The sequence below is a fragment of the Heterocephalus glaber genome, unplaced genomic scaffold, assembly GCF_053883595.1.
Source record: "Heterocephalus glaber isolate CG9 unplaced genomic scaffold, H.glaber_assembly_v1.0 deba00001613, whole genome shotgun sequence".
Lineage (NCBI taxonomy): Eukaryota > Metazoa > Chordata > Mammalia > Rodentia > Bathyergidae > Heterocephalus > Heterocephalus glaber.
In genome coordinates this window covers 263,579-276,916 of record NW_028258384.1, presented here as the reverse complement: position 1 = coordinate 276,916, position 13,338 = coordinate 263,579, and positions in this window count along the sequence as shown.

The window sequence follows — 13,338 nt, the reverse complement described above, 5'->3', positions numbered from 1 at the left end:
CATCAGTTAAGACAAATGATATCAACAAGTATGAAAAAGAGGATAGGGAAACTGGAGGAAGAGAGGGGAGGGGGAGGAAAGGGAAAGAGAATTAAAAACAAGGATCAAGCTGTAATATGTACATGTAACCACTCGCCAAAAGGATTGTAAACTGCATAAATTGCAAACATGTACTAATAAAATAAAAATAAAACACTAAAAACAAGGAAATCTAAAATAGAAATAAATTAAAAATAAAATAGAGATACAGTAATTGGAAACTCACAGGTAAACTCTTGGAAATGGAGAAGGCAATGAAAGGAAGAAGAAGAAAAAAGAGAGGGATGTAAAAAGATTGAAAATGATCTGATATGTTATTCACATGCACCAAGTCCCCAGAATGGACATCACTATTCTGCCTTATTAATGCACACTGAGAAAAAAGAAAGTTTAACAAATAACAAAATATAATGATGATTAAAAAGTTTTAAATTTTTAAATAGAAATCTAGCTCTGATTATTAATCTCAAAATATACCAATACCTGTTAACATAATATGAAGACATACATACATATACAACAGTGTAATTTTTATTATAATAAGTTAATATTCTATGCATAAAAATCATAAAATGTAAAGCCTTAGAAAAGCCTCTAAGAATTCTACCAAAACCTCTAAGAATTCTACCAAAAACCTGTCATAGTTATAAGGGTGTAATGAATTCAGCCAAGTTACAGAATACAAAATCAACATAAGAATGATCAATTGCATCTCTATGCCCAAAGAATGAATGCATAAAAGGAAAATTAAGACAGTAATTCCATTAACAATAGCTTTGAAAAGAATAAAATACTTAGAAATGAATTTAACAAAGGGAACAAAAGATTTACACACTAAAAGCAACAAAATTTTTTTTTTTGGTACCAGGGATAGAAATCGGGACTTTGCACTTGTGAGGCAGGTGGCGGCACCACTGAGCTAAATTCCAGGCCCGAACAAAATATTTTTGAAAGAAGGTAAAGAAGAAAATAAACAATAAGAGACCACATGTTCATAAATTAGAAGAATTGATATTTTTAAAATGTCAATATTATGCAAACCAATCCACAATTTTAATATATTCTCTATCAAATTCCCAACAATAGTGTTTACAAAAATTCAAAAATCATATAGAAAAATGATTAAGTGCTTTTCAGCTTTGTTTTAGTTGAGTTCTACTGTATTTGAATATTATTCTAGTTTTTTTCCCCTTGCATTGTTCTTCTTTGAATGGTTTTAATTTTTTGTATGTGTGTGTGTTTGATAATAAAGTTATAAAAAATACAAAAATCAATCCTGAAATTCACAGATTAAAAGGCCCCAAATAACCAAGACAATTTTTGTAAAGAAGAATAAAATGGAAGATGTTGCAGTTTCTAATTCCAAAATATAACAATTGCTACAGTAATAAAAATATTGTAGAACTGGAATAAAAATAGATATATAATCCAATGGCCTAGAGCAGATAGCCCAGAAACAAATGCTTACCTATATAGTCAAATGATTTTCTGTGTGAGAGTCAACGCCATTTAACATGAAAAGGTTTGGTAAAACTGGATATCCATACACAAAAGAATGAGGTTGGGCCCTTACCTTATACCATATACAAAAATGAACTCAAAATAAATAAAAGATCTAAATGTAAGAACTGAACCTATAAAAGTCTTAGAAGATGTAAGGAAAAAGTTTCATGGTATTGGATTTGGCAATGTTTTATTGGATGTGACACCAATAACTCAGGCAACAAAAGCAAAAATGGGTGGGCCAGACTACATCAGAATTAAAATTTCATCAAAGAACATTAGCAACATAGTGAAAAGACAACTGATTGGATGCAATGAAATATTTGCAAATCATATATCTGATGAGTTAATATGTCCAACATATAAAGAATTCCTACAAGTAAAAGTAAGTAAAAACTAGAAAAAGACTTGAATATTTTTTGAAAGGTACACAAATAGTGAGTAAGTATATAAAAAGTTGTTTAAATCAGTAATCATTACAGAAAAACAAAACCACGATGAAATTCTAGTTCACGTTCATTAGGATAGCTATTATGGAACAAACATGAATATATATATATATATATATATATGAAAGAATATATATATATATGAATGAATATGTATATATATGAAAGAATATATATATGAAAGATATATATATATGGAGAGAGGGAGAGAGAGAGAAACAGCAATGTTGACAAAGAGGTGGATAAATTGGAACCCTTATCCATTGTTGGGGGGAATGTACTATGGTGCAGTCAATATTGTAAAATGGTTTAGCAATTCCTCAAGAAATTAAAAATACAATTATTATATGATATAATCCAGCAAATCCACTTCAGTTTACATACCGAAAATAATTAAAAGCAGGAATTCAAACAGACATTTGTGCACCGATATTCACTACAGCATTATTTACAGAAAGCCAAAAGTTAGATGGACGAATAGTGTGTTAGTCTTCTTCCTGTTACTGTAACAAATACTCGAGATAAATCAACTTAAGAAAAAGAAATATTTATTTTGTTTCATAGTTTCTGATATTTCAGTCCATGGTTGGTTGGCCCATTGCTTTGCTTTTGGGGCCGAGGAGAGTCAGTACTTCATAGTGAGAGTCCATGACTGAGAAAGCTGCTCACCTCATGGTGGCTGGGAAGCTGAGAGAAAGAGGAGGGTTCAGGATCCCAGTAGTCCCTGAAGATATGTATCTATGTGATTGCAAGACCCCAGCTCTTAAAGGTAATACCACATCCCAGTAATCCTATGAAGGCTTTGGGGGATACTTATGCAAACAATAGTAAATAGTTCGGGGTTTTTTTTTCTTAAATTCTTTTATTGGTACATTTTATGTATACAGTACATTTACATTTATCATTGGGTGCTTGTTCCTGTACATGATGTATCTTGGTTCTTATTTTATCCCCATTACCTGTGCTCCCTTCACCGCCTCCACCCTTTGCCCACCTGTGACCAGAGAGAAGGTGAGGACCCCTCGACACGCCCACCGGCGACCAGTTTAGCTGCGCGGGCTGAGAGGTCCTTGGGTTTTTTGTTTGTTTGATTTTGGTTTATTTTTGGATACTGAGGATCAAACTTGGGACCTTGTGCTTTCGAGGCAGGCCGTGGCACCACTAAGCTAAATCCCTGGCCCTTAAACCATAGTAAATGGATGAACAAAAATTGGTTATATTGGAGTAATCAGTCTTAAAAGAAGAAAATTTGCACATTCTATAAATGGATGAATTTTCAACATATCATGTTAAGTGAAAAAACTAGTCATAAAATTGCAAAAACTATAATTGCAATTATCTGAGGTACCTAGAATAGTCACATTCATAGAGACAGAAATTGCAATGTTTGCCAGGATCTGAGAGGAACCAAATAGGAAGTTATTACTTAATGGACACAAAGTGTCATTTTGAAAAATTTCCAGAGGTGGATGGAGGTGTTTGTATCATAATTTGGTTGTAATGCCATTGAAATGTGCTGTTGATGTGGTGGTAAGGATTCAGGGATAGGATGCATTCTAAAATCTTAATATTTAATCTTAGTTTTTGAGTAGGCCTGGGTTCTTCGGATGTTAACTTCATAATTATTACTTAGTCTTTGTTTTGTAGATTTCAAGAGAAAAAAGCTAGTTGGATTATAGTTGTCTAATTGTCTTTCCTCAAGGTCAGTAAGACTCTGGTAAAGTAATTGCTCTTAGAGGACAAGACTTTGCTATGAAGATAATTTGGGCATATTTCAAAATCTCCATTTTTTTCCTTGCCCTTTCCCAAAACTCTATATAATTTTCTCCAATCTGATGGCATTACTGCTCTTAAAATCCACAAAAGGGTGGAAGCCACACAAGACTCTTTAATTCTCAAACTAATCATTGAGCTGGTCATGGTGGTTCACGCCTGTAATCTCAGCACTCAGGAGGCTGAGCCAGGAGGATCACCATGAGTTCAAAGCCAGCCTGAACTACATAGTGAGACTTTGTCTCAAAAAACAAAAAGAAAAACAAGATAATCCTCACTCTGCTTCCAGCAACTGGTCAAAATTACCACTTCAGTGTCAAAGGCTCAAATACCTTCTGTTCCAGCCAAGTCTGTCTCATCTGCAATCCTGTAACTGCCTATTTCTTTTTCTCATTTGTGATGGTCTGCCCTGTAGCCTCAATTCCCTGAGGAATATAAGTAGTTTATTTTCATTTTGTTCATCTGCTTCCTTGTTTTGAGTATGAGGGTGATGACTTTCAAGCTCTTTATATATCAGAGCTTAAGCCAGAAGTTATCTCGAATTTATTAGGACATATTTCATTTAATACATGTTTGATTTGCAAATAATTTTATATTCACAGAAAACTTGAAGTAATACTGCACAGAATTTCCAAATACTCATCACCCAGTTTCAGTTTCTAATGTTGTCATCTTATATTACTGTAATACGTTTATCAAAACTATGAAACTCAGCTTTATGCATTACTATTAACTAAAACAAATCTTTATTCAGATATTCTATTTTTCAGCTATTGTCCCTTTTTGGTTTCAGGATTCAATTCAGAGTCTCATATTGTTTTTACCTGCCATGTCTCCAATCTTTCTCTGGATTTTCAGTTTCTAAGTCTTTCTCCATTTTTCATGACCTTGAAAACCTGCAAGAATACTGATCTTGAATCATATATAATGTTCTGCAATCTGTGTTTGCCTGTTGTTTTTCTTATGGTTACTCTGAGATTATGATTTGTTTCTTTATTTAAAAATACCACAAACATGAACTGCCTCTCTTATCACATCATATTAGAAGTAAAATGTAACTTATACCTGGTGATGTTAAAGTACCTCATTTGAGTAAATTAGTAATTACCAGATTTCTGCATATAATATTACTGTTTTTCTTCCTTATACTGTATTATTTGGATGAAAATTACTAAGAACAGCCCAAACCCAAGGAGGTTATTAAGCCTTACTGATTGGAAAGTGAGGTGTTTACATGTACTAGGTGGAATTTTTGTATAAGGATTTGTTTCTTCTCTTTCATTTTCTATTTCTTCAGTTATTTATCTGCATTATTATGGACTCATACACATTCATTTTACACTGTGGTTTATAATTCAATACTACATGATTTATTTTATTGCTCAAATTGTTTCAATTTTGGTCACTGATAATTTTTTCAAGTTAGCTTCTGTGTACCTTTTACGTGCTCCATTTTTAAGTGAGCAATTCTTTTTTGTTACTGAAAGATGCTTCTGCCCTAACGTCTGCCATTTTTGCAAGATTCTCTTTATTGGAGAGTAGTATTTAGAAAGCAAGATTCACACACTATCTCTGCTTATTGCTTTTAGGCTCTCTTTCTGAGTAGAACTAGATGATACATGTATGCATACAAATCCCTTCATACCCACATATTTGTATTTTTTTACATTTTTTTATATATCTGTATACAGTGGATCCTTGAGTTATGAACATCCTGACATACGAACAACTTGAGTTACAACCAGAGTTTTAGTTTTCACTTAAGAACAATTTTTTGAATTATTACCTGAATGCTGGCTGCTTGTGCTTCCAGATGGTCTCAGATACAGATTTAACACTTAAATAGTTCTGGAAGGAATATTACAACATCCTTTCTTGTGTGGAGTTAATTGAGAAATCCTGGGCCAGTGTCTCTGTAAGGACTCCGAGATCTGCCTGTGTACAGGAGAGAGACTTTGAAGGCTGGGTAGAGGAGCTTGAGCCTTAAATTGACCAACTTGTGTTATAACCAGCCCTTGAAAATGATGAAGTTTGTAAGTCAAGGGTCCACTGTATGCTAATTCTAAACATAAGTTCATACCAATTTCTTTGATTCTTATACAGTAACACAAGGCTCATTTTGCCTTCCTCTCTTATTTATCTATATTTCTTCTCCAACTGAGAAATGTAGACTTCACCATTTACTATCTATGCATTTGTTTGTGCACTTGTAGTAGAAATGAAAGCAATTTTAGAATTGTTAAGCTGAAGAGTAATGTTAGCAAGAAGATGGAGTAGGAAGTTCCTTAGTCATTTTTTTTGTTATTGAGACAAAATACCCAATATCCACATTTAAAGGAAGGAAAGTTTATTATAGTCCATGGTGTCCAACTCCAAGGAAGAAATGGGATGGAAGAGAGGCATGATGGAGGAAAAGCTATTAAGATCATGGCAGCCAGGAAACAGAGAGAAAAGGTAGGGGCCAGGGAGGAAGATACATATTTACAGGTCATGCTTCAATCTTTTCAGCAACTTCTCTCTTGAAGGCATCAAATTTGCAGGTGCTTCCTTTGTAGGGAAACTGAACTTTTTAAATGGGATTTTTTCCTTCTATTTCTCAGCTATCTGTCTCCCCTGACCAGGCCCCACCTCCTAAAAGCAAGTCATCTGTAATGCCCCCATGGTCCAATTCTCTTCCAAAAGCCCCACCTATGAGTGCACAAGGTTCTTGGAGGACATCAAGATATAAACCATAACATTCCACCCTTGACCTTCAAAAGGCTTGTGAACATCTACTTATGCAAAATGTATTTGTCCATTACTAAGAGTTGCCAAAGTTTTAGTGGTTTCAACAGTGCCAAAAGGTCCAAGTCTCCTCTGAAACTAGAGGCAAGTCCTACCTGTGAGCCCCTATAAAAAATCAAAAAGAAAGCTAAACATTGATGACATACATTGGCACAGAGTAAACATTCCTATTCCCAAAGAGAGAAATAGGGGGGACAGAAACCAATGGGACCAAAGCAAGACTGAAATCTACCAAAGCAAATATTAAATCCTGTAGCTCTGTGTCCAGAACCTCGAGCAAAGATGTGAACTCCAAATGGTTTTGAGAACCCACCCCTACAACATTACCAGTTGCAGGTCTCATGGCTTCTCTCTTGGGGTGGCTTTGCTTATTGCATGCCACTTTCCTTAGTTGATGTCACACATTACTGGCATCTTCAGTTTCCTGGGGTCTCCACTATTTCTTTGACTTCATTTTCACAGCTTCATGAAAACCCCTCTCAGGACTTCTTTATTGCCTAGCCTCCCAGGTTTTCTTATGAAATCTGGGCAGAAGCATCCCTGATCCCACAGCTCTTGCATCTGCAAGCCTGTAAATCCAGCCTCATATGAATGATGCCAAGGTCTACTGCCAGTTCAAGCAATAGTCAGCCTCCCCTTAGTCATTCATATAGTGCATGATGAATGGCTGAGCTCCACTAAACTTTTTCCTAGCTGGCCCTAAATGAGCGATGTTCCCTGCAGATCAGTTCTCAAAGCAAAGTCTCTCAATTTTGAAACTTTAATATTGCTAAATTTGAGATCATGTGGGTGGGTTCCCAGGAAACTGTCAAGGCATCCTTCCTGTTTTCTGCATGTAAACTACTTGGGTTAGTAAAAAATATTTTCAGGAGCTTTGCTCTTGAAGGTACCAAATTTAGAGATTCCTCCTTTCTAGAAAGACTGATAACTTTTTAAATGTGCTTTTTGCTCCTGCCTCTAGGTGCAAATCTCCCAAAAAGCACCAAGCAGAACCCATGCTACACCCTGAACATTGGGCTGCCTCTCAATCTACTCCACAGATTTATTACTCTGCCACACTTAATCTCAGTCTTCTATAAAGTCTCAGGACATGAGCAAAAGGAAGACAAATTTTGTACCAGAGCCTCACACATGGTCTGGAATCCAGTTGCCAATGGATTACTTGTTCCAAATTGAAACCTTCTTGGCCTGGTATTTATCATCTGCATTTCTGTAAACATTCTTATCCTCTACATTCTGACCAGTATTACCAGTTAAGCATATCTTACAGTATTCTGTGGGTTTCATAAGGCAACATCTCCAAACCCTTTGAAATTCCTTCCACAAATCAGTTCCAAATATTTCTAAACTGCATGGTCTAAAAGTCACTGTAATGATCCCACTTCTGGTACCAAAATTTGTCATAGTCACTTTCTTAATAACTAAGACAAAATACCCAATGTTCACAACTTAAAAGAGAAGAGGTTTATTTCTGCTTGTGTTTTGGTCCACGACTGGCTGGCTCAAAGGAAGAAACAACATGGCAGAGGAGTATGGTAGGGGAAAGACTCCTGCATCATGGTGAACAGGAAGCAGAGAGAGAGAGAGGAGATGAGTTGGGGAGTGAGATATACTCTTCCAAATCTCACCCTCAGTGACTTGCCTCCCCCAGTCAGGCCCCACCTGCTTACAGAAAGTCATTAACAGTGCCTCCATGGTCTAATTCTCCAACAAAAGCCTCACCTATGAGCACATGAGGTTCTTGGAGAATGTCTAGATATAAACCATAACAAAGGTCACAGCTCTATGGGATTTGCAGCATTACCTCCTGCACAATCTTCAGCAGCAAAATATGTGAGGTTCTCTGCTGGCTGTAAATAAACTGTAAAGTATCCATGAATAAAATTAATTCTGAGAGCAATACAGCTAAAAAGCTTCACCAACACAGTGAAAAGGCAAAGAAAAAGAAGAACTGCACAGAAAGTATAGAAATAACAGTTATTTCACATGTATCATACTATCTTCCAGGCAGACAACAATACTTTAGCACTGAAAGAAGTCCCTCAGAAACAACTCCTTTCACAATAGCATCCAAAAGAGTGAAATATCCATTAATCTATCTAATGAGAGAAATAAAAGACCTATACTCTGAAAACTACAGCATTCTGAAAAAAAAGATCAAAGAGGATATCAGAGAATGGAAAGATATCCACTGCTCCTGGGTAGGAAGAACTAATATATTGAAAATGGCCATACTTCCAAAACTGCTACATAGATTCAATACAATCCCAATTTAAATTCCAACAGCATATTTCACAGAACTAGAGAAAACAATCCAAAAATTCATTTGGAACCAGAAGAGACCTAGAATAGCAAAAGCAATTCTAGGCAACAAAGACATGACAGGGGTATCACAATCCTCAACTTGAAACTATACTACAAAGCTACTGTGGTAAAACAGCATGGTAATGGCAAAGAATCAGACCTGATGATCGATGGAACAGATTAGAAGATGCTGAAACAACTCCAGACATACTCAGCCACCTCTTCTTTGACAAAGGAGCCAAACACCCTCACTGGAGGAAAGATAGTCTTTTTAATAAATGGTGTTGGAGAAACTGGGTTTCAACTTGCCAAAGATCAAAACTAGACCCATATCCCTCACCATGCACTAAACTAAAATTGAAATGAATCAAAGATCTAAATATTAAACCAGAAACACTAAACCTACTAGAATACAGACTAGGTAGAAATCTTGAAGATACTGAAGTAGGAAAAGACTTTATGAGCAAAACCTAAATTGCATGGGAACTACAAACACAGAGAATCAACAAATGGGATCTCTTCTTATTAAGAAGCTTCGCACAGCAAGAGAAACCGCCAACAGAGTGAAGAGTCAACCCATAATGTGGGAAAAAATTTTACCAGCTGTTCCACAGACAAAAGTCTACTGTCTAGAATATATAAAGAGCTTTAAAAAATCAGACCTCCCAAATTGAAAGACCCAATCCAAAATGGGCATCTGAAATGAACAGACATTTCTCAGATGAAGAAATAGAACCATCAAATAAACATATGAAAAAATGTTCAACATCACTGGTCATTCGTGAGATGCAATGAAAACAATGCTGAGAGTTCACCTCACTCCAGAAAGAATGGCTGCTATCAAGAAAATCAACCAATAACAAATGCTGGTGGGGCTGTGGGGATAAAGAAACCTTTTTCCACTCTTGTTGGGAGTGTAGACTGGTGCAACCATTGTGGAAATCAGTGTGGACATTCCTCAAAAAAGTAGGATTAGAGGTCCCATTTGACCCAGCTATTCCCCCACTGGGTACCTTCCCAAAAGAATTAAAAGTATCATACCACAGTGATATATGTGCACCCATGTTTATAGCAGCACAGTTTGTAATAGCTATGTCATGGAAACAGCCCAAATGACTATCAACTGGTGACTGGATAAAGAAGATATGTGTGTGTGTGTGTGTGTGTGTGTGTGTGTGTGTTTTCAAAATGGAGTACTACTCAGCTATAAAGAAAAATACTAGAGACATTTATAGCTAAATGGTTGCACTTTGAGATCATACTCATAAGGGAAATAGGACACACATGTGTAAATACCGAATTGTTTCTCTGGTGTGAGAAACTGAAAGTGTAAATGAGGACCAAAATATATAATAGATAATGTTAAATGGGAAGAAAATATTCAAAGGGGAAGGGGAACTAGAGAGGGAGAGTGGGAGAAAGGAATGAAGGGAAAGAAAAAATGGGAAAAGAAGGAAAAAAACAGAAAGTTTTTCTAAACAGGGTGTGGTGGAAGGGAGGGAACTAGAATGGGAAAAAAGCAAGAATCAAGACATCATTTACAGGTACAAATTCCCAATGATAAATGTGATCATAATGTATACCTAAAATGTACCAATAAACTTGATGAATTAAAATAAAAGAGGTCTCCTCAGCCTGTGAGTTCCCTTCATAGGAGAAAAAGAAATCAGTGTGAGAGTCCAGTTTGCCCAGACTTTTAGAGCACTTCCTAAAGGACCTGATTGGTTTTACCTCACCTAGATTTCTGTGGAGAGTGACATAGCTAAGATATCTTAAGATGTCCAGGAACAGAGAATAAGGAGGGGACTGTCAGTATCAGCCATTTGGCAGTTATTACTATGGTTCCCAGTGGATTGCTCTCCAGAGGGCCATAGTAACCTTTATCGCTAAGGACCTCAACTCTCATGGAAGCCACTGCAGATCCCCAGCAGCTTTTACCACTGTGTTCCCCATGATTTGAAATTTCCTGGTCTCCAGATGCCTGAGCCACCACAACAAACCCCATCAGTATTGAAGTTTCCCTAGCCACCACCACTGTGAATGGACCAGATCCATGGCATGGTATATAACCACTGTATGCACCCCACAACTGGCCTGGGCCCCACCATGTGCCCTGGCTCCTACCACAGCATGTGCATCCAACCCATTGAGGACCTCTCACAGCCAGTACAGATCCTCATATATTTTGCTGCTAAAGATCATGCAGAGGTAATGTGTCTAATCCCAGATGCTTGAGGAAAGAAACTAACAAATCTCCAGATCCAAAGCCAATTCATACTATTCCACACAGTCCCACACATGCCACCAGGCTCATTTAATAACAGTGCAATTTCACATGACTCCCCCATTTTGTACCTGCATTAGTCCATTTCCCAATACTATAACAGTCCTAATACTATATCAAGGCTGGGTACTTTACAAAGGAAAGAAGTTTGTCTTGTTCACAGTTTTGGATGGCTAAAAGCCCTTTAGTTTTTCTTATTATCAGCTAAAAACAATTTCATTTATAATTGATAGAGTGAGTTCACTCAGCTGAAACTGAGTAAAAGTGGTGCAACTTCCTTTTAATAGGGTGCTGCCTTTTTAAGACTGATTGTACTATTCACCAACACTGGTTTGGCAGAGAGCACTGCTGAACCTTTTCACACGTGCTACCATGAAGCTATATATGTTAGTATTGAAGAAGCTAATGGGTATACTACCATTTTTGATGTGTGAGCTAACTATAATTTTCCTTATATTGGGATGAAACTACTTACTCTAGAGAAGTTCATAGATCAAACCAGATATTAGTTTTTGAAGTTGAAGCCAGCAAAATAAAAAGAAAAAAATTACTATTAAAAAATTGGTTTTAATATTTTCTGCCTCTGTTCTCACTTTCCCCATTTGCTTGACAAATCTATGTAAAAGGAGTTTGTCATGTTTTAACTTTATCTTGCCCTGTGCTATAGTATCAGCTCACATGTGTAAGACTGGATGTGTATATTTATTATGGTGTCTAAAAATCATGAAATTAATCATTTTCCAGGAGCATAGATAACATCAAATTGGTAGAGTATCACAGTGAGTTTTCAGTGCACCATGACATCTCCAAAATGAGTGCTATAATGTTACAGGGCTTTCGGGTTTGTAAAAACATAAATTATACTGACATCAGATATGAGTTGAGTATATAAAATATCACATGTATTTCAAAATATTGGACTGCTGTTTGATGACTGGATATTACTGCATAATTTTCTCCTCTTGTCTCATATCCTTTGGAGAGAGAGATTTAGTGGGGTTTGAAATGTGCAAACTGTTTAAGTTGCAGTCAAATAAAGTATGGTTAAGTTGTAAATAAATAAATAAATAAACTTTAAAAAGCCCAATATAATATAGCCTATTTGTTGGGCCTCTTGTGAGGATTCCTTCAGCTGCGCCTTATGGTGAATGGCATCATGATGGGAGCATGTGCATGACAGGGTGAGATTGAATTGCAAGATTGTAAGTGGGAGGGGGAGGAGATGGGAACAGTCTTACACTTTTATAAAAACCCTCTTATATGAACTAAGCAGGATTCCATGAGAAGTACATTAATTCCTTCTGGGGCCAACATATAAAGGAAGAAAATAAAAAGAAATTAAAAACATATATATAGATGAACAAAAATTAAGATGGAATTTACCAAAATTTATTGGAGACAGCAAAAGCAGTAGTTAGAGGGAAAATTTTACTCATACACACTTACATTAATAAAGAACAATTTCAATATAACATCCTAACATTACAGCCAAGGAAACAGTTAAAAGAACAAATGAAACACAAAGTTAATGGAAGCAAGAAAATAATGAAGATTGAAACACAAATAAATGAAGTAGAGAATATAAGTATAAAAAATTAATAAAATCAAGTTATTTAAAGATAAAAAACAATAAGCCCTTACTTAGTAAGCTACAAAGTAAGAAGACTCAAAATCATAAATTAAAGTGAAGACATTATATTGATGACACAGAAATTAAAAGAATAATGAGTTATTATTGTGAAAAATTATACACCAACAAATTGGATAACAGAATAAATGCACAAAGTCTTAGACATACCTACTAAGATGAAGCCAAGAAGAAATAGAATATCTGAGAAAACTAATAAGGAATAAGGAGATTGAGTCAGTAGTAAAAATTTCCCCATTAAAGAAAAATTCCAGGGATTGATGGATTCACACCTGACTTGTACTGTTATGGCTTGTATCTAGACATCCCCCCCAAACCCTCACGTGGTCATAGGTGAGGCTTTTCAGAGGTGGCTACATCTAGAGTGTATGATGCTGGGATCAAAGTTGTGATGCTAGGATTGATTCAAGGTGTGATGCTAAGAATAAGGCTGCTCCACCCTATATGTGAGTGCTACCCTCCCTAAGGGTGGATGGCCTGGATAAGACACAAGGGACAGAAAGAGGATTGCTGTTTGTCACTTATTGCTTGCTGTTTCCTGCCTTGCTGTCTTC